General features: G+C 40.6%; 1 protein-coding gene across 1 annotated transcript in view; it reads right to left on the bottom strand.

Moving 5' to 3' along the window:
* LOC118359111 (neuroligin-1) overlaps window positions 1–1,628 on the bottom strand; it is a 335,662-nt gene extending 334,034 nt beyond the window's left edge. Inside the window, exon 1 of the mRNA XM_052480394.1 lies at window positions 1,100–1,628. The gene's annotated coding sequence lies outside the window, so the exon portion shown is untranslated. The remainder of the gene's footprint in view (window positions 1–1,099) is intronic.
* Between the last annotated feature and the right edge of the window lie 17,134 nt (window positions 1,629–18,762).

Raw genomic sequence — 18,762 nt, forward strand, 5'->3', positions numbered from 1 at the left:
GTATCCAACCAGTTCCTTGACCCCGACCAAGTGTGTGAGAACTGTTGATGGTGCTCGCTGTGGCAGTGATTTGCTGTGTAAAGTTGTACTCCAGATAGAGTTTCATTGAGAGAGAGAGATTAGGCAAATGATGCCGTACTGCCTTGTGACTTGTGCCTCAGCGCGCAGTGCTGATGATTTCAATTGAAAAGCCAGGCTCCGCCATTGCCTCTGCTCTGCAAACTGTCAGCACCATGGACAGCGACGCAGTGTATTCTAATGGGGCGTCTAGAGCTTGCCGGGCTTAAAGGTGGAATAATAGCCTATGTGATAGACATCGTAAAACACTGAGGAAGTTGGCAAAGCTGCATACTTATTATTTTAGCAATCGTTAATTAAATGAGAATGAACAACACATAATAACATATCTGATACCACCAAATTTCGTTCCTAATTTCGCTATGGAGATCAAATAGGCCTGGAGTATATTTCCAGATGTATTAGTTTTATTTGTAAATGACATTCCCTGTCTTAAAATCAGGTTTATTCATTCAATTACAATGCTGTGGAGGGGAATTATATTTTTTCTAAATAAGAAATGACAATCAGATATGATCAGTTTGCTCATCTAGTTAAATTTGATGTCACTTGGAATTATCGACCTCCATGTAATATAATACATACTCACTCAGTTACTCATTATCCCGCTCTCGCTCGCATGCATGCACGCACACACACACACACACACACACACACACACACACACACACACACACACACACACACACACACACACACACACACACACACACACACACACACACACACACACACACACACACACACACACACACACACACACACACACACACACACACACACACACACACACACACACACGAATCCATCAGAAATGGCAACTTTGTTTCCCCTTTATAGTTGTCCTCCAGAGGCGTGAATCTACTTTGCATTATGCAAAATAAATAATGAATTAAGAATGGCCTAATAAACTTAATAGATCACACGAGCTAACATAAATCATTAAAGGATGTAAATAAAGATGTTTTTATTTGTTGTTTAACCTTTATTGAACTATGCTGATAGCTTAATAAAAACATACCTGAGTTATAGAAGAATCTTTATATTGCTTGTCGACTCAGCAATCCTTGGAGTTTTCGAGTTATTTTGAACCAGACATCAGTCAAGTCCAATTAATACACAGTTAATGATGCTTGAACCTTGCGATGACTGAGACAACAGGAGTTTTCAATGGCACCCGGTTTCTGCCGTCAATACTCCCAAGTAGCTTTATCGACGACCAGTTTACTTTTCTCAAAATGTCTTGGACATGCTACATTTTGTGCAACCGTTATCCCTTCTCAAAGTTTGAAGGTAAAACAGCCGACTCCCGCTCCTCCTACAGTTGCTGTGTTTTTGACAGTGAACGGAATATCAAGCAGAATAGAGTCCGGTGAAGAAACCAAGTCAGGTCTGACGTTCCAAGGAGAGCGCTGCCGACGTGGTTTAAAACGATAATTTGGTAGACCAAGTCCAGACAAATTACCCAACTCTAATAATCACCGATGTTGATATGAAAAGATTGGCAGTTAACGGCACAAATCCTACATGAGGCAGGCTGCGGTGCATCTCTACTGCCGTAACAAAACTGATGTCTGATTCTGCAGAAAGCAGCGCGAACGTGCGAATGACGCAGATGATGTATAATCAGGCGAGAGCAGCTCTGGGCCAGGGTGTTAACACAGGTTAAATCTCAAACTTACAATGAAACCGTTACGTTTATTTTAGCTGAATACATTCATTGAGATTCCCTATGTGCACATATTCATTTTGACCATTGCTTTGAATGCCATCTCAACAATATTCTGAGTATAAATAATAATATAATTATAAATGGGTTTAGCACATACTGTCTAAAGCTTTAGAGCCCAGTTTTAGAGCCACATAATGACTACTACAATGGATAGTGGATGGTTGCTTTGCGATTCAGTTAAAGAATCACAACTTGTTTTCCCATAGGACTAGGATTTCCCTGGGTATTTCCCCACAAGGAAAAGACCAGCCCCATTGAGGAAATAGAATAACCAATCTTTATTTCAATCTCAAGATTTGAACTCATGCCTGTGTAGTAGAGGAAGTGTTTTGCACCTGAGTATGCAACCTATTTTAGCTGGTGTTTTGTTGCTCGAGTCCATTTCCAACAGTAATTAGCCAATGATTTAGGGCAACCAATAATCTACATTGCAGATACTGTTACCAGCAGATATATATATATTCATCCTCATTATGTGTTTTCTTCTAAAGAAAAGTTGTTTTCTATTAAAAACAGCAGAGAGTGAGAATGAAAATGTGCCTCAGAACATTGCCTAAATTACTTTGTAATTAGTTGAGAGTGAACAAATGGGGAGCTGCGTGTCAAAATTGAATCAAGTGCACATCTTAATGACTGCTGAATAGAGGCCGCATGTTTCTGAAATATGAACTGAAACAAACTCCTGGGTTTGGATACAATCAGAGTGATTTAGTTCATTTGCCAACCTCAATTTCTGAGTGGAAAATTAGTCTTTCTGTTTTTTTTTTTTTTAAGTTCATGAATACAAAATAGGTTGTATGGGTTGTAGTCTATCAATACTTAGTCTTGATGAGGTACACCTGCTGATATTGATGGCAAATTACAGAAGGCATTGATTTCTGTTCCAAATAACATTCATTTTATTTCAGAAGTGTTGCGTTGCTAAAGAAGGGTTGTGTGGCTAAACATCTGTACTTGACATGATCTCACTAAAGAGCTCACTAAAGAGCTCACTAAAGAGCTCTAGTCTAGATCATGGTTTAATCCTGCCAGCATCGTTTATTACCCAGAGTCATGTCTTTATGTAAATATACGGCTATGTTATGACCCAGATAAGATCATGAATGTTTTCACAGGATCACCATGGTGACCATGGCACTGGATATAGCGTTTAGACAAATCAAATCAGCCATATGTAGGCTTGAGCCAACATTTATCACAACCACATCTACATCATTGTCAAAAGTTGTATACATTCAAATTCACACATAGCCTCTAATTGAAAAAAGCTAATAACTTAGTAAAATACAACACGTCTTTGACTTTAACACATAGAGCTGGTATAATTGTGCAATAACTGATCGACAAGCACCACCAGAATCAGATAAACATAAACATAACCCACAGGACAAGTCCAATCATTTGTTATGAACTGCCCGAGGCAGTAGCTGCATTGATATTTTCTACAACATCAATCAACCAATATTTATCAATAAAGACATTCTTTACATTTAATGTATGGGTTATTGTTGATGTTCTCATGTCTGTTTTACATTTCAAAAGTGAAACATTCAATATTAAAAGGTTCCCCTCCCTACCTAGAGAATCTATTCTTTAGAGAGGAGCTCCCTGGTAGTGAGTCTGGGCTGTGAGCTAATTGAACATCATAGTAATGGCACTCTCTGGGGGTCTGGTTGAGAGCTGCTGCTCAGCCCCCAGCACCATCCATAACACTGACAGAATCCTCCAAGCTGCCAGCCCCACTGTGGCAAACACTGAAATCTACAGAGAAGGTGATGGATGCACTCTTTAGCTGACATAGTGTAACAATCTTTACCACAATTTCATTTTTTTCCCTCAGATTCAATTGCTGTTGTCTGATCGCTTTCTTCCCAGCTCACTTTCTTATCCTGTATTAGATTTTGGACCCAAATTCTACTTTTTGGGGCAAACAAGTAGTGGTGCGCAGGTTTTAGGCTTCTCTCTTGGGATGCATGGTGTCACCTAAAAGCAGATTGTTGTAGGCAGAGTGGTGTAAAGTAAATCTCACTATAGTGCACAGAACACAATTATATCGCAATGCAATCTTTAGAATATGCATGTGATGGTAAAACAAAAGTTTCACTGACAGTGACAACGGCATCTGAATGTGTTAGAACTGCTTCCTTGAACATGGTATTGACCCTGCCATTCCCTGAAACATGTTCATATACTGTACCTATTTGTACACTACACTCTAAGGAAAAAGTTGCTATCTAGAACCTAAAATGGTTATTCGGCTGTCCCCATAGGAGTACCCTTTAAAGAACCCTTTTTTGGTTCCAGGTAGAAGCCGTTTGGCTTCCACGAAGAACCCTTTTCACAGAGGGTTCGACTTTAAACCCAAAACGGTTCTACCTGAAACCAAAAAGGGTTCTCCTATGGGGATAGCCAAAGAACAAAGGATGCTCAATATGGGGTCAATTCTACCTAACCTGTTGCTTATGGATCATATTAAGCAATCTGCCTACATTAGTTTCTGCTGTATTTATACATTTTCCTGTCCAAAAGCTGAGCCATGTGCACGACATCTTTAATGTTCATCTGTTTCTCCAAGCCTATATACAAGTGTATTTTCCCAGAACTATCCATGATGTTAAGTCAGTAGTGTTGTGGGTGGAAATCCTGGATAATATCTACTACTAGCACCCTCAAAAGTCATCCAACCCAGTATGGATAAAGAACACTTCCCAGCCAAGCAGGGAGCTGTCACAGCAAGGCAGACTTCAACCTCATTACTAGAGGGACACATAGATAATGCGCAGTGTATCTGGCAGGTTTTTTCCCTGTTTAATTTGAAGTGTAATGGCATCATTTCAGATGAAAATATACGGCAGGGAAGATTATAGGTCTCTTGATATGGCCCTAAAGCATTTTCTCATCCACTTTTATTCCCCACCATGGTCTATTAATCTAAGAACCAGATACTTATCCTCATGGTGATTTACCCCCATATAAATATGATGACATAAGGATAGGATTAAGCATTGGCAGAGTTATAGGTTTATAGTAAAGGTTTAGTCAAGGGTCAGTGCTGGAATTGGTTTTAACGCTCTCTTAACTCAGTGGAATCAAGGATTACTAAATTGGCCACTAGCAAAAAAAAAATTGTAAGAACAAATTTCACTGTGATTCTGTTATGTTAATAATTTAGAGGAAGGAGTCAGAGTCTCTTCTGAACCAATTTGTTTGTATTGTTAATCAGTTACGGACTTATGATTTTAATTAATATGATTCGTTGTATGTCTAAATGAATTTTACATTAGCAACCACCCTTCCCCATGCTCCTCCTCCTCCTCCTCCTCCTCCTCCTCCTCCTCCTCTTCCTCCTCCTCCTCCTCCGTCTCCAACTCCTCTACCAGACTACCAGAACCACAACCGTAGCACTGGTACTAACTTTGACTCACAATGAGTCTTGTCTTGTCTCCCTATGCCGTCTGCAGCTAAACTGTAGCTACAGCCAGTTTATATAAATCATGTAATCAGCCTTGTCAGCCTCAGCCTTTGTGAGCAAACTGGCTCTTTATACGGCTCTACTTTCTTTGTTAGATACACTCAATATATTATATTTCCTTTGACCCCCCCCTCCCACCACCCACTCCAATCCTTCCACATCGCAGCAGCCTCTTCATCTGGTGACGATAACACCTTTTATGTCATTACTTTTATGGCTCCCCAGGCTTGACTTACTGAATATACAAGGAAAAGTGTTCCACTGTAGCATGTCATCGGTATTATATTATTCAAAGCTAGGGTGAACAAAGTCTAGGTATGTATTGGGTTGCATTTGCAATTATGAGAAGGAACAAATGAAGCAGGAAATATCTGAAGGGTGTCTGTGAGCTGGCTTCTAATTTCATTGAACATAGTGTGCTTGACTTGTATTAGACTAAGAAAGGTCAGAAGACTCAGCACAAACATACTCCCAAGGTCCTCTCCAGTAATGGAGATGCATATGGATGAGCTGCTATCTCATTATTAGTAAAGAGATGGAGGGGAAAAGCTGTGCCTAGAATCACTTCTTTAAGGTGAAATATATTGCATACTATAACAGGCCTCCTCTTACTTATCCAGGAAATGGTACAGCTGCTAACAGCTCTCTAGACAAATACGGATGCAAAGAAACTGCTCTGTGATAAAAGTACTTCACACAGATGTACTCTGCGCTAATCATATAGCAGCCATTTACAGTACCATAAGATTGGCTCTAATGGACTTCTAACAATTCAGAGCTGAGGACTTATATACATTTCACTTTGCCAGGCTGTGTGGACTGTGGCATTGAACCCAGGCACTTAAAAGAGTGGTCAGCAAAAGGTGGAATAAACAGCCATTTATATGCATTAAAGGGAAACAATAGACAACAGAGAAATAGCTGTGTCTGCTGTTCTGCGACAATTTTACAGGTCCACTCTGCTGTGCAACGTGTGCCAGTACCATGGCCCTGTCACTCAGACTACTGGTAAGGAACAACAGAGGCTTTTTACCACTGGAGAGAACCCTGACAAGGCAGCAGCTATTCTTCATGGGATCCAGCAACATTAAGGCAGTTATATACTATTTAAAATAGTACATTTCATAACAATTACACAATACATTAAGTGTGTTCCCTCAGGCCACTACATATCTACAATACAAAATCCATGTGTATGTGCGTGTAGAGTGCGTGTCTTATCGTGTGTATGTGTGGCTGTGCGTGTGTCTCTTCACAGTCCCCATAAGTTGCATTTTTATCTGTTTTTTTATCATCTGATTCTACTGCTTGCATCAGTTATGGCTCTGCACACTTGTATCATACTCATAGTCCTTGTCTAGTGTATCATTCACTCTGAATCATTAAGAGCCCTATAGCACAGCGCAGGGCATAGGTAAAATGCCACATACAGGTTGAGTGTAGTCCTAGCAGAGCTGAATGTGACACTGTACTTGAGCACCCTCCAGCCCTTTTGTCATTTTTAAGGAACTGTTGCATGATAAATCTTCACAATGGCAAATGAGTCTCATACAATAACAAGCTTTTATTGTTCTTTAAGTGTCAGATTCTAAACCAGCGGAAGAAGACACCAAAAAGACTTGGGGCAATCTGATTACATTGACACATTTTATTTGTAATTGGGTCTGTCGGTTTTAAAAGCCATATTGATGCAGCAGACTAAAAATTGCATAATTACAACGTCTAAGAGATTGGGATGGAGGTTCAGCCATTTTATTAATTTACTCCATACACTTCTCCCCATCTGCATTTGACAAGGGTGACCTGCTTCAGGAATCTAGGCATATGTCGCATGTCACTACTTCACATGAGAGGCATTTGAACATATTTGAATGTTTTTTTTCAGAAATGCCTTCTGGAACATGTGAACGTTCATGTCCCTTAATAATAAACTTGTATTCCTTCTGTAAATACGAATACACTTTTTTACTTCTGAGCCTAGTTGTTTAATCCACAGAAAAAGTCAGGAACCTTCCGTCTAGCCATGATTTGCTGAGATAATGGATGGGCTGGACATGGTGGTAGATGAGTTTGGATTGGTCTGCCATGTAGCATGCTTCTGTCTAATGCATGACCTGCTCAGTATGTGTTGATAAGCCTTTCTATCGGGGATAGTATAACGTTAGCCATTGATAACTACAAAAGTTTTGCTACTTTTCTCAACAACATTGATGCCCTGAATTTAGCAGGCGCTATTGACAGATCAGTTGGAAAACGTTGAGATGGGCTAATTTCTACACAAGCCATGGTCAGTGTGAACCAGAGTAACTTAACATAAAGCTGGCCAAAGAAGATGTAGCTACAAACAAAGTGGAGTTAAATGTTTCCAGTCGGCCGTGAAGCTTTCATTTGAGTTTGGTTGAAATGATTGAATAACATGTTTGTGTACATTTATTTTGCAACGCTCGTGCACACGACACGTGCCTTGTGGTCAGCATATAATAATCTAGCTACAATTCCAGATATGATATGATACGTTTCTAATTTTGTCAGAAATTCATTTTCATTGCAAGTTAAAGCATACTGTACGCTAGCTAGCGAACATTAGCTTGCTGGCTCGCTAGCTAATGTTAAATGTATGATCTGTTAGTAATATTATTTGAATCAGAAAACCATTTGCATTGCTAGTTATAGCCTAATGTTAGCTAGCTAGCTAATATTGAACCTAGTTGGTTAGCTTTAGCTACCTGCATATTCATACTACAGCTATGACAATCTGTTCATATTTGTAGTAGTATGAGTTCAGATTATTCCAGTTCATTGTTTAGCTGGCTAGCTACAAGTCCAAACGAAAGACTCCACTTCTCCAGGTGAATACACGACCCATCAAGTTAGCCAGGTGTGTCTGGGAGTGATTAAGGCCATATATTGTATTTCATGTTTACAGATCTAGACAATAGGGACCCATCCTCTTAGCTAGATGTGACTGGGGTGATTATAGCATTTATTTCACATGACCCATCAATTCAGACAAGTGAGTCTGGGTAAGCGTCACCTAATAATCATCTGGAAACGTTCTGTTTTTGATATTGCAACTGTGCAGATATGCAAGTAACCATTTCACTGTACTGTTTACACCTTCTGTATCCTGTGCATGTGACAAATAAACAGAGATTGTATTTGATATAATGTGTGTTTACCAGAGATGATAATGTGAAGAACAACATGACCTGCACCAAAGTCAGATTAGGATATAGGCCAAGGACGAGAGAAAGTCTATTTTTACCTGGAGTTTTTCCTTATTTGAGGCTCCTACTTTTAGTCTTGAAAACCTTGGTCATTTACTACACAACTCACTCTGTTTAGCACATGACCTCACGTGAATCCTTAAAAAGATGGGTGGGGCTAAGGGTTAAGAGGGTATGAATTACCAAAGCATTCAAGGGCCATTTTCTCAAAAGTGGGGTTACAAGTTTATCACATTTCAAAGCAGAATGACTTTCCCATTGTTCCTCAAATACCGTGTTTGATAAACCATTTTCGAGCTCAGAGTCTCTAATTTTATTCAAAGTAAAAAACAAACAATTTCCAATTGTTCTACATAGGATCGAATCCAGACTTGTGCATATTATCAAGGCAATTTTTAGAAACCCCCGAGTCCTAACTTTCTAGGCACTACGAAAACCAGAAAAATTGCCTTGACAATAAGCACAAGTTGTGTTAGGAGTAACACATGTGTGACTGACATGTAGAATAATACCAAAGTCAAACACAGATTCATGGATTTAGGTATCAAATAGAAACGGATGTGGGCAGAAAATTCATTAATCTTGAGAGGTTATAATGTTAACTACCTCTGCTGGAGACAAAAGACAGATTCTCTCTCCTTAGAGACAATATTATACATCTGTCACCAAGCTGTTGCTGTGGTGCAACGTCGCTGTGAAGTAATGGAATGTCTATAAAAATAGCAAGCTGCTGTCAAGGCAGCTGAGCATCTTCATTCTCACTGTTGAAACTATAGATTCTTATAGCTGTGCAGCCAGTTCCTTGTTACAATAATTCCTCCATAGAGATTCCTCCAAGTTCTTTCTACCCATATCAAGACCACATAAAAGGCACAAAAGCAATGTTTTATTTTGAGCATTTTTGGTTTAAGGTACTTCTTGTAACCTGTATTGTCAGGAGCTCATAATCCAACACAAGCGAAATTTGTAGCCAGCTAATTGGATCCGCACTACTCAAGAACGTTGTGGACAGGGACATAAAAAGCTAATTCACTCCAACCTGTCTAGCACTGTTTACAGAATCTCTCTTCATACAAGGGCCAACTGCCACTGGCAGTGCTGAAGTGCTGAAGTGCGTAGCGCATAAAAATTGTCTGCCCTCAGTGGCAACACTCACTACCGAGTTGGAAGCAATGTCAGCACAAGTACTGTTCGTCGGGAGCGTCATGAAATGGGTTTCCATGGCCAAGCAGCCATACACAAGCCTAAGATCACCATGTGCAATGCCAAGCGTCGGCTGGAGTGGTGATTAAGCTCGCCAACATTGGACGCTGAAGCAGTGGAAACACATTCTATAGAGTGATAAATCACGCTTCACCATCTGGCAGACCAACGGGCGAATCTGAGTTTGGTGGATGCCAGGAGAACGCTACCTACCCCAATATAGTGCCAACTTTAAAGTTTGGTGGCCAACTGTAAAGTTTGGTGGATGAGGAATAATGGTCTGGGGCTGTTTTTCATGGTTCAGGCTAGGCCCAATAGTTCCAGTGAAGGGAAATCTTAAAGCTACAGCGTACAATGGTCAACTATTCAATTCTAGACAATTCTTTGCTTCCAACTTTGTGGCAACAGTTTGACAAAGGCCCTTTCCTGTTTTAGCATGACAATGCTAAAAGCGAGAACCATACAGAAATGGTTTGTCGAGATCAGTGTGGAAGAACTTGACTGGCCTGCACACAGCCCTGACCTCAACACCATCGAACACCTTTAGGATGAATTGGAACGCCGGCTGCGAGCCAGGCCTACAACCTCACAAATGCTCTTGTGGCTGAATGGAATCAAATTGCCGCAGCAATGTTCCAACATCTAGTGGAAAGCCTTCCCAGAAGAGTAGAGGCTGTTATAGCAGCAAAGGGAGGGCCAACACCATGTTATTGCCCATCATGATGGAATGAGATGTTCAATGAGCAGGTGTCCACATACTTTTGTAGTGTATGTGTAGCTACATAAGAGAATAGGTCTGGACAATGACAATTGTGAACTAGAGTTGAACGTTTTGGGTGTTTGAAGTCTCCAACATATGGGGCGACAGTCAAGAGGGATCCACATAGCTCGAGTAGAGGGAGGGGTTTATCAACTGGGAGATGAGCAGGTCCTCTGGTGGCAGGCAGGCAACACAGTTCACTCTCCATTCGAGACATCTCACCGGCACCTCGCAGTCCCCTCCGTCTGTCTGTGACTTCTCCATGGTCATTGACTTGGTCTTGTATGAGGTTCCCACTCACTTAATGATGACAGCACGCACAACACTTTGGGGGAATCCTTAGACTGAGCGATGGTTTCCTCACTGCCAGCTCGCCATACTTTGCAGTCCTCCTCATGGGTCAGGAGACAACCAAAGAATAGGGTGTTGAACTCAAATCAAAGCACACTAGCTTGTTAGGTAGCTATATTGAAAGAGCTGATTTGCTATCAAATTCACAGGCAGAGAAACGCAGACTTAAGGTAAACTCCACCCAAAAACTATATGTTGGTGTTTGATGTTCCGGTTAGCATTATATGATTCAAAATGCATCATACGGGGATGATTTCTGTATTTGCAAATCTTGAAAATGTGATTTCTGACAAGCAAAACATTTTGGGACTATGTCATCAATGAACTAATAGTTTTTGGGCGGAATTTTCCTTTAAACTATAGGCTACTCATTTAGCTGTTCAAAGCCAAAGAAAATACAAATATTCAAATAAATCAGATTAAATATTTACAAAATGTACAGGCGCTCTATGCCTAGGCATCTTTACGGTGCCATGGCAAAATGTGTAGAATAGCAGGACATAAGCTATAAAACTGCAATGTTTTCTCTGCCCCATGGCGGAGACAAATGGCTGGGGGGTCCCTTGGATCTTGTGAGCCCCAGCGAAACTGAGCTACTCCACTGCCTACTGCCTATGCACACAACGTATTTATTTATGATCTACATGTCATGCCATTTTCACCATAAATAAATACTGCAATATTATTTTACTAAAGAAAAAACAGGTTCCAGGAGACAGTGTACAAATACATTTTATTAAAAGCTATGGGTTCCTGAAGAACGCCTTCAAATGGTCTCACAAAATGTTGTTTACGAACAGAATGCTGATGATCGAAGGCATTCCATCCCCATAATAATTAACCAAAATAAGTGAGTAACAAATAGTCTAAATATAGCTAAGTCATTCGAAAATTCCATTTAGGCTTACATACCAAGGTGCCATTCAATGTCTTTGGTTTAGCCTAATATGTTTACAAAAACGCATACGTTGGCAGAGAATTGATATCGCCAGGGAGTAAGATTTATTTTTGTGGATAACAGTCAGCATGACTTTCAGAATGTACTGCATCTGATTTGAAGGCAGTCTACGCTACAGTACATACAGCGCCTTCAGGAAGTCGTCAGATCCCTTGACTTTTCCACATTTTGTTACGTTACAGCCTTTTTCTAAAATGTATTAAACAGCTTTTTCCCTCATCAATATACACAAAATACACTACAATGACAAACCACATTTACATAAGTATTCAGACCCTTTACTCAGTACTTTGTTGAACCACCTTTGGCAATGATTACAGCATCGATTCTTCTTGGGTATGGCGCTCCAAGCTTGGTACACCTGTATTTGGGGAGTTTCTCCCATTCTTCACTGCAGATCCTCTCAAGCTCTGTCAGGTTGGATGGGGAGTGTTGCTGTACAGCTATTTTCAGGTCTCTACAGAGATGTTAGATCGGGCCACTCAAGGATATTCAGAGAGAGTGTTGTTTTAGCTGTGTGTTTAGGTTTTTTTTCCTGTTGGAAAGTGAACCTTCGCCCCCAGTCTGAGGTCCTGAGCGCTCTGGAGCAGGTTTTCATCAAGGATCTCTCTGTACTTTGCTCCGTTTGTCTTTGCCTCGATCCTGACTAGTCTCCCAGTCCCTGCCACTGAAAAACATCCCCACAGCATGATGCTGCCACCACTATGCTTCACCATAGGGATGGTGTCAGGTTTCCTCCAGAAGTGACTGTTGGCATTCAGGCCCAAAAATTCAATATTGGTATCATCAGACCAGAGAATCTTGATTCTCATGGTCTGAGAGTCGTTACTGTAGGTGCCTTTTGGCAATCTCCAAGCGGGCTGTCATGTGCCTTTTACTGAGGAGTGGCCTCCATCTAAAATAATGGCCTGATTTGTTGAGTGCTGCAGAGATGGTTGTCCTTCTGGAAAGTTCTCCCATCTCCACAGAAGAACTCTAGCGCTCTGTCAGAGTGATCATCAGGTTCTTGGTCACCTCCCTGACCGAGGCCCTTCTCCCACGATTGCTAAGTTTGTCAGCTGTGGAACCTTATATAGACAGGTGTGTGCCTTTCAAATCATGTCCAATCAATTGAATTTACCACAGTGTGGACTCCAATCAAGTTGTAGAAAGATCTCAAGTATGAGCAATGGAAACAGGATGCACCTGTCTCATAGCAAAGGGGCTTTTATATTTTTAATAAATTTGCTAAAAGTTCTTAAAACCTTTTTTAGCTTTGTCATTATGGGGTATTGTGTGTAGATTGCTGTATTTATTTAATACATTTTAGAATATGGCGGTAACGTAACAAAATGTGGAAAAGTAATGGGATCTGAATACTTTCCGAAGGCACTGTATATACTGTAACATATAAAGTATTGCACATTGCATATTGAAAACTGGTATGCCTACCAATTACTCTAGTTCACCAGACACTTCCACCCATGTGCAATTAGAGGTTAGCCTTACCTGTACATGTAACCTATACCTTATGTTTGAAGAACTTCACATTTCCTTCTTTGAAAAGTTCTGATGTAGACTAGCAATTAGACTGTGGGTGATATTAGGCCTATGTGTATATGAGGCTCCTGAGTGGGGCAGCGTTCTAAGGCACTGCATCTCAGTGCAAGAAGCATCACTGCAGTCCCTGGTTTGAATCCAGGCTGCATCTCATCCGACTGTTATTGGGAGTCCCATAGGGCAGCACACAATTGGTCCAGTGTCGTCCGGGTTTGGCTGGGGTCGGCTGTCATTGTAAATACGAATTTGTTCTTGCCTGGTTTAAAACATATGTAACCCATTCCTTATGTTTGAGAAATGTCATATTTCCTACTTTGAAAAGTTCTGATGTAGACTAGGAATTTGGTTTATGGTCTATAACACATATTTTGCAGGAATTATATATTTAAATCTAGTTTCTTTTTGAATTCTTCCCACATACCAGTCACAAGGTCTAGGCCTACACAGTAACAAATATATTCCTACCTCAGAACATTTCCAGCTTAATGCACTGCATTAGGAGACTTTGATCCCATGGGTAATTCTGTTCATATTGGTGATCTTCTCCTAACAGCGCATCATGGTTCAATCTGCAGGAGTTTGACAGCTTTCAGATCATTAGGCTCAGCCTAAGAGACCCAGCATGACTACAGAGAGAGGAGGATCTGAATCACAATACCCAAGCACGCACCACCAACACCCAAGGAGAGTGGCCCTAATAAGAGGAGGAAGGTGAGGGTGAGGGGAGATGGCACCAGGACTAAGAAGAGAAAGACGGACTGCAGGGGTGTTAGAGCTGGACCACCAGAGTAGAAGCAGGGGGCATGTGATGAGGGAAGCCCCTTGCCTCCTGCTGGAGGCTGGGATGAAGCTAGTGTACGGTGACGAGCAGCACAACATTACCCAGCAGCCCTCCAAGTCCCCAGCCACCTCCTCGGCTTCACAATTAATGTGTCAAGCGTCTGAAATAGTAGGCCCTCCAAGTGGACCTAATCTCGGCTTTCTGCCTCAAATTGACAAATGGCTGGATCTAGCCTTACAGGATGCCGACTCATACTACCGACAGAAGAAATATGGGATCACAGCCAGTCGTTTTACCACAGCTCTGGAGGTACTTGATATTTAAATTATATCTGTCCGTAGTCCTTCCTTATTTATTTTTTATTCACTTTATAAACAAATAGATTACATGATTATTTATTGTATCCATCCCTCCCCAGTCTAGTAAAATAATTGCCAAACATTGTTAAATCAAAGTGTTGAAAACTTTAAATGAAAACTGCCAGAACTTATGGCAGCAGACAGCTTTCCCCCAGGGTGTTTGACCTCCATTTTAACAAATGTAATGTGTTACAAATGCCATGGCCTTTAATGTAATACATATTTAGATACAGTTCTGTACATCTATTTGGCTTGTAATAATGGTGGCACAATGTTGTATGGTTAAAACAGAACGTTTGGAGAGGTGTTCAAAGCAACTTATTACAAAGCTCATGTACACTTTGAAAATCCCACAAAGAAGCAAACTCTCAGTGGTATACTAAAAAGCAGGATCAATTCGTTTGCCAGCAAACTTTGATTAGCAACCAGAAAAAGGCTTGACTTTCTGGTTTAACTTATGTGTATTACTTTTTTCCAACTTTTTTTCCCCAACTAATCTACACAACCTACTCTGCATCATAAAAAAAACGTCCAAATAAAAATGTTTCATACAAATAAAAATGTTTTAGAAATTAAATGAATGAAAAATGTAAACTGTCAGCCTACACTGGCAAAACACAGAAGACACTGGGCCAATTTTGCACTGTCCTATGGGACTCCCAATCACCGCTGGGTGTTATGCAGCCTGGATTCCAACCAAGGTGTCTGTAGTGACACCTCAAGCACAGACACAATGCCTTAGACCACAGTGCCACTCCGGAGCCCAAATAACACTTGGAGGAAGCTAATTTGGCCGCCATTACAGTTGTGAATCATTTTGAATACGATTCTACCAACTTTACACAACTCTTAGCGGCACATACTGTATCCATTGTTTTTTGTCAAAATTGCTCTCTGATTTTGAAACAGATGTAAGTCAGTACTGAGACTGAGCCACTCAAAAAAATGTAATCCCTTTTTAGATTTAATTGTAAGGCAGCAAAATGTGAAGACTTTGCTAGTGGTATGTAGACTTTAACATGGCGCTGTATCAAAATATTTAGGCAAGTTAGCTGGCTACCTCCTTGAACCTGCTTTGTAGGTATACCCTTCTGGTCTTGTGTTCAAGGTTCAACTTACAAAACAATCTCAGTTGATTCTTTGCCGAAATAAATGATTTCATTACTGCACAGCCAGGTACATCTCTCAGTCTCTGATATGCAAATTAATCATTCATGAATCTTTACCCGTACATTGTTGAGAGATGTCCTCTCGTTAGCACATGCTGCATAGTTCTGCCAGTGGCACCAAAGTGTTGTCTTAGTCATTTGATTAAGCTCCTTTGATAACTAATTTGTTACAGTGCACTCTTAGAAGAAAATGATTCTAAAACAGTTATTCAGCTGCCTGTCACCATAGAATAACCCTTTTTGGTTCCAGGTAAAAACCTTTTTGTTTCAAGGTAGAACCATTTTGGGTTCCATTTTTTCACCTTTATTTAACCAGGTAGGCTAGTTGAGAACAAGTTCTCATTTACAACTGCGACCTGGCCAAGATAAAGCACAGCAGTGTGAACAGACAACACAGAGTTACACAATTAACAAGTCAATAACACAGTAGAAAAAAGAAAATAAAAAAAAGTCTATATACATTGTGTGCAAAAGGCACGAGGAGGTAGGCGAATAATTACAATTTTGCAGATTAACACTGGAGTGATAAATGATCAGATGGTCATGTACAGGAAGAGATACTGGTGTGCAAAAGAGCAGAAAAGTAAATAAATATAAACAATATGGGGATGAGGTAGGTAAAATTGGGTGGGCTATTTACCGATAGACTATGTACAGCTGCAGCGATCGGTTAGCTGCTCAGATAGCAGATGTTTGAAGTTGGTGAGGGAGATAAAAGTCTCCAACTTCAGCGATTTTTGCAATTCGTTCCAGTCACAGGCAGCAGAGAACTGGTACAAAAGGCGGTCAAATGAGGTGTTGGCTTTAGAGATGATCCCCTCTTCACAGAACCTGAAACAGTTCTATTTGGAAGGGTTCTTCAAAGGGTTCCCCTATGGGACAGTCGAATAACCCTTTAAGATTCTAGATACTGTAGCATATTGTTTTCTGAGAGTGTATGGTCACCTCAACTGCACCTCAGACATGTTTTCCATGATCCCTAGAAAAACCAGGACTTGTTTGAAATGTTCCTGTGCAAAGACAAAATGAGTGTAAGCAGGCAAGAGAAGGATTTCTTAGACTTGATGTCAAATGTGTTAACATTCTGCCTGCTGAGATGTTACTAATTTCTGTCTATTTTGAGAAGCTTTGTGTTCTAATGTTGGTTATTATCAAGGTAGAGACTGTACTGTAACTCAATTATGAGATTTGGGTAATGAAAGCCTCTCTCTCAGTTGAAAAATCTTTGCAAATGGAGTATGAAGACATTTCTATGGTTGCCAGTTTGATTAAGTCCAGACTTCTTTCCTTTTCCCTGAGACTGAAGAGACCAAAGATAGCCCTAAACCACTCCCACGGGTAAGGATTAGGATACTTGTCAGATTCATTGTCACAAAAACCCCTAGCTAAGGACTCTACAGTGAGAGAAAGTCATAATTACCCTTAACAAGCCTGAAAACATCTCACATAGACATCAATTTATCGGCAAAGGGATAATATAAATGTTACCCCCATCTTGTGTAGCCAAAAGCCATCTGAAAGGTCTTCCTCTGTATACTGTTGATTGTATGTGTATAATAGTGAGAGTGTGTTAATGGAGCTTTGAGATAAAAGCTAGTGATTTCTGAGCGGTGTCTATGCTGCCCACCCGTCTGACCTCCCCTTGCCTCTCTCCCTCCGACCTGCCTGTTAGTCAGACCATTACACCTGTCCACCGCCCCCTCCATTAGGACCCAGACCTGGACCCCCATAACTCACCCTGTCCTGGCCCCACTGTCTTCTTACCCTTGGAAGCACACAGTGCCTGGGAATTACAGTATATGTGAAACTTTTCCCTCGTCTGAGCCTATCATCTATGGAGCTATGTAACAATGTAGGTTTTAGTGCTGCTGTTGATGTAACTGTTGGATTTTAACCTCTACTCCCACACCACTACATGTCCAAGGTCGTCATTCATGATTGGAGATATTGCCACCCATGGTTATGTCAACAAAATAATGTCCCATCTGTTCTGCAGTTTTCGGCAACCTTGTTGCCATCTTTTGTCGGTTGCCATTGGCAACGTTCTATTCAATTAATTCCCTTGACAACTTTCCTTAGTTTCTAACTTTCTGTCACATTTCTCTTGGTATTATTTATTTCCTTACAAGAGTTGTCAGTTTCAATGTTGATTAATCACATATCACAATCCTGCAATAAAGAGGGGAAGGGGTTCTGTCTCTAATGTGTCTGTGTTTCTGTGTTGTATTCCTTTTTGTTTAGTTGTAAGATCTACAATCTGTTATATTTGATTGTCACTCTCTTTCAGTATATCAGTATGTGAATCCATTTAGCAGCTTATCATATGGCATCGCCAACGCAGCCATAGGCCTATAGTATGATGGCATTACTGGCCTTATGGGTCGTCTGTCATCTGAAGCAGAGAATAGCTAAACTCACACATTGTTTACATGTTGAGCTATATGTTCTCAATTTAAAATGATACCAGTAGACACTGTGTATGAGGTAAACCATATATCCCATTTTGTACATGCCTTTCAAGCGCTGACGTATACAAATGTTTAGCGCAATTCCAAGCCTTATAATTTAGGTACAGTATAAAAAACAAGAACATTACAATTAGGCTATAAGAGATGAGCATTACAAGCAATATTTGATGAGGTTCATTTCATTTCATTCATTTTTAGCAATGATGCATTCAAAATGATTGCAATTGTTCCCATAGATATTGTCACAGATCCCTCTGGAACTTTCACTGCGGACACCTGGCCCCTATTACCACTGATTGCATTTGTGTATATATGCCCTTTGTTCACCATGGTGCTGTCGATTATTGTTACAATGTCCGTTGGTGCGTGTGAGTACCTGTGCTATGTGTTTAGGCTTTCGTGCCATTGTGGATTGCGCAGATGATTACGGGTCTCGTCCCGTGGGTTAATCATTGGGCGCTTTGGTTATTTATGTGAGGTACTCCTCGCTCTTTTGTTTTGGTGTCCTATACTGTGTTTTGTATAGTGTTTGTTTGGTCTTCGGCCCGTGCCTTTACACGGAAAGCCGTAATTTGGGTAAGATTTTTTTTTTTTTTACCATTACACATTCCTGCTCCTGTCTCCCGAATCATTCATACCAGTGTGACAGAATAATCAAACATTAA

The sequence above is a fragment of the Oncorhynchus keta genome, chromosome 26, assembly GCF_023373465.1.
Source record: "Oncorhynchus keta strain PuntledgeMale-10-30-2019 chromosome 26, Oket_V2, whole genome shotgun sequence".
NCBI lineage: Eukaryota > Metazoa > Chordata > Actinopteri > Salmoniformes > Salmonidae > Oncorhynchus > Oncorhynchus keta.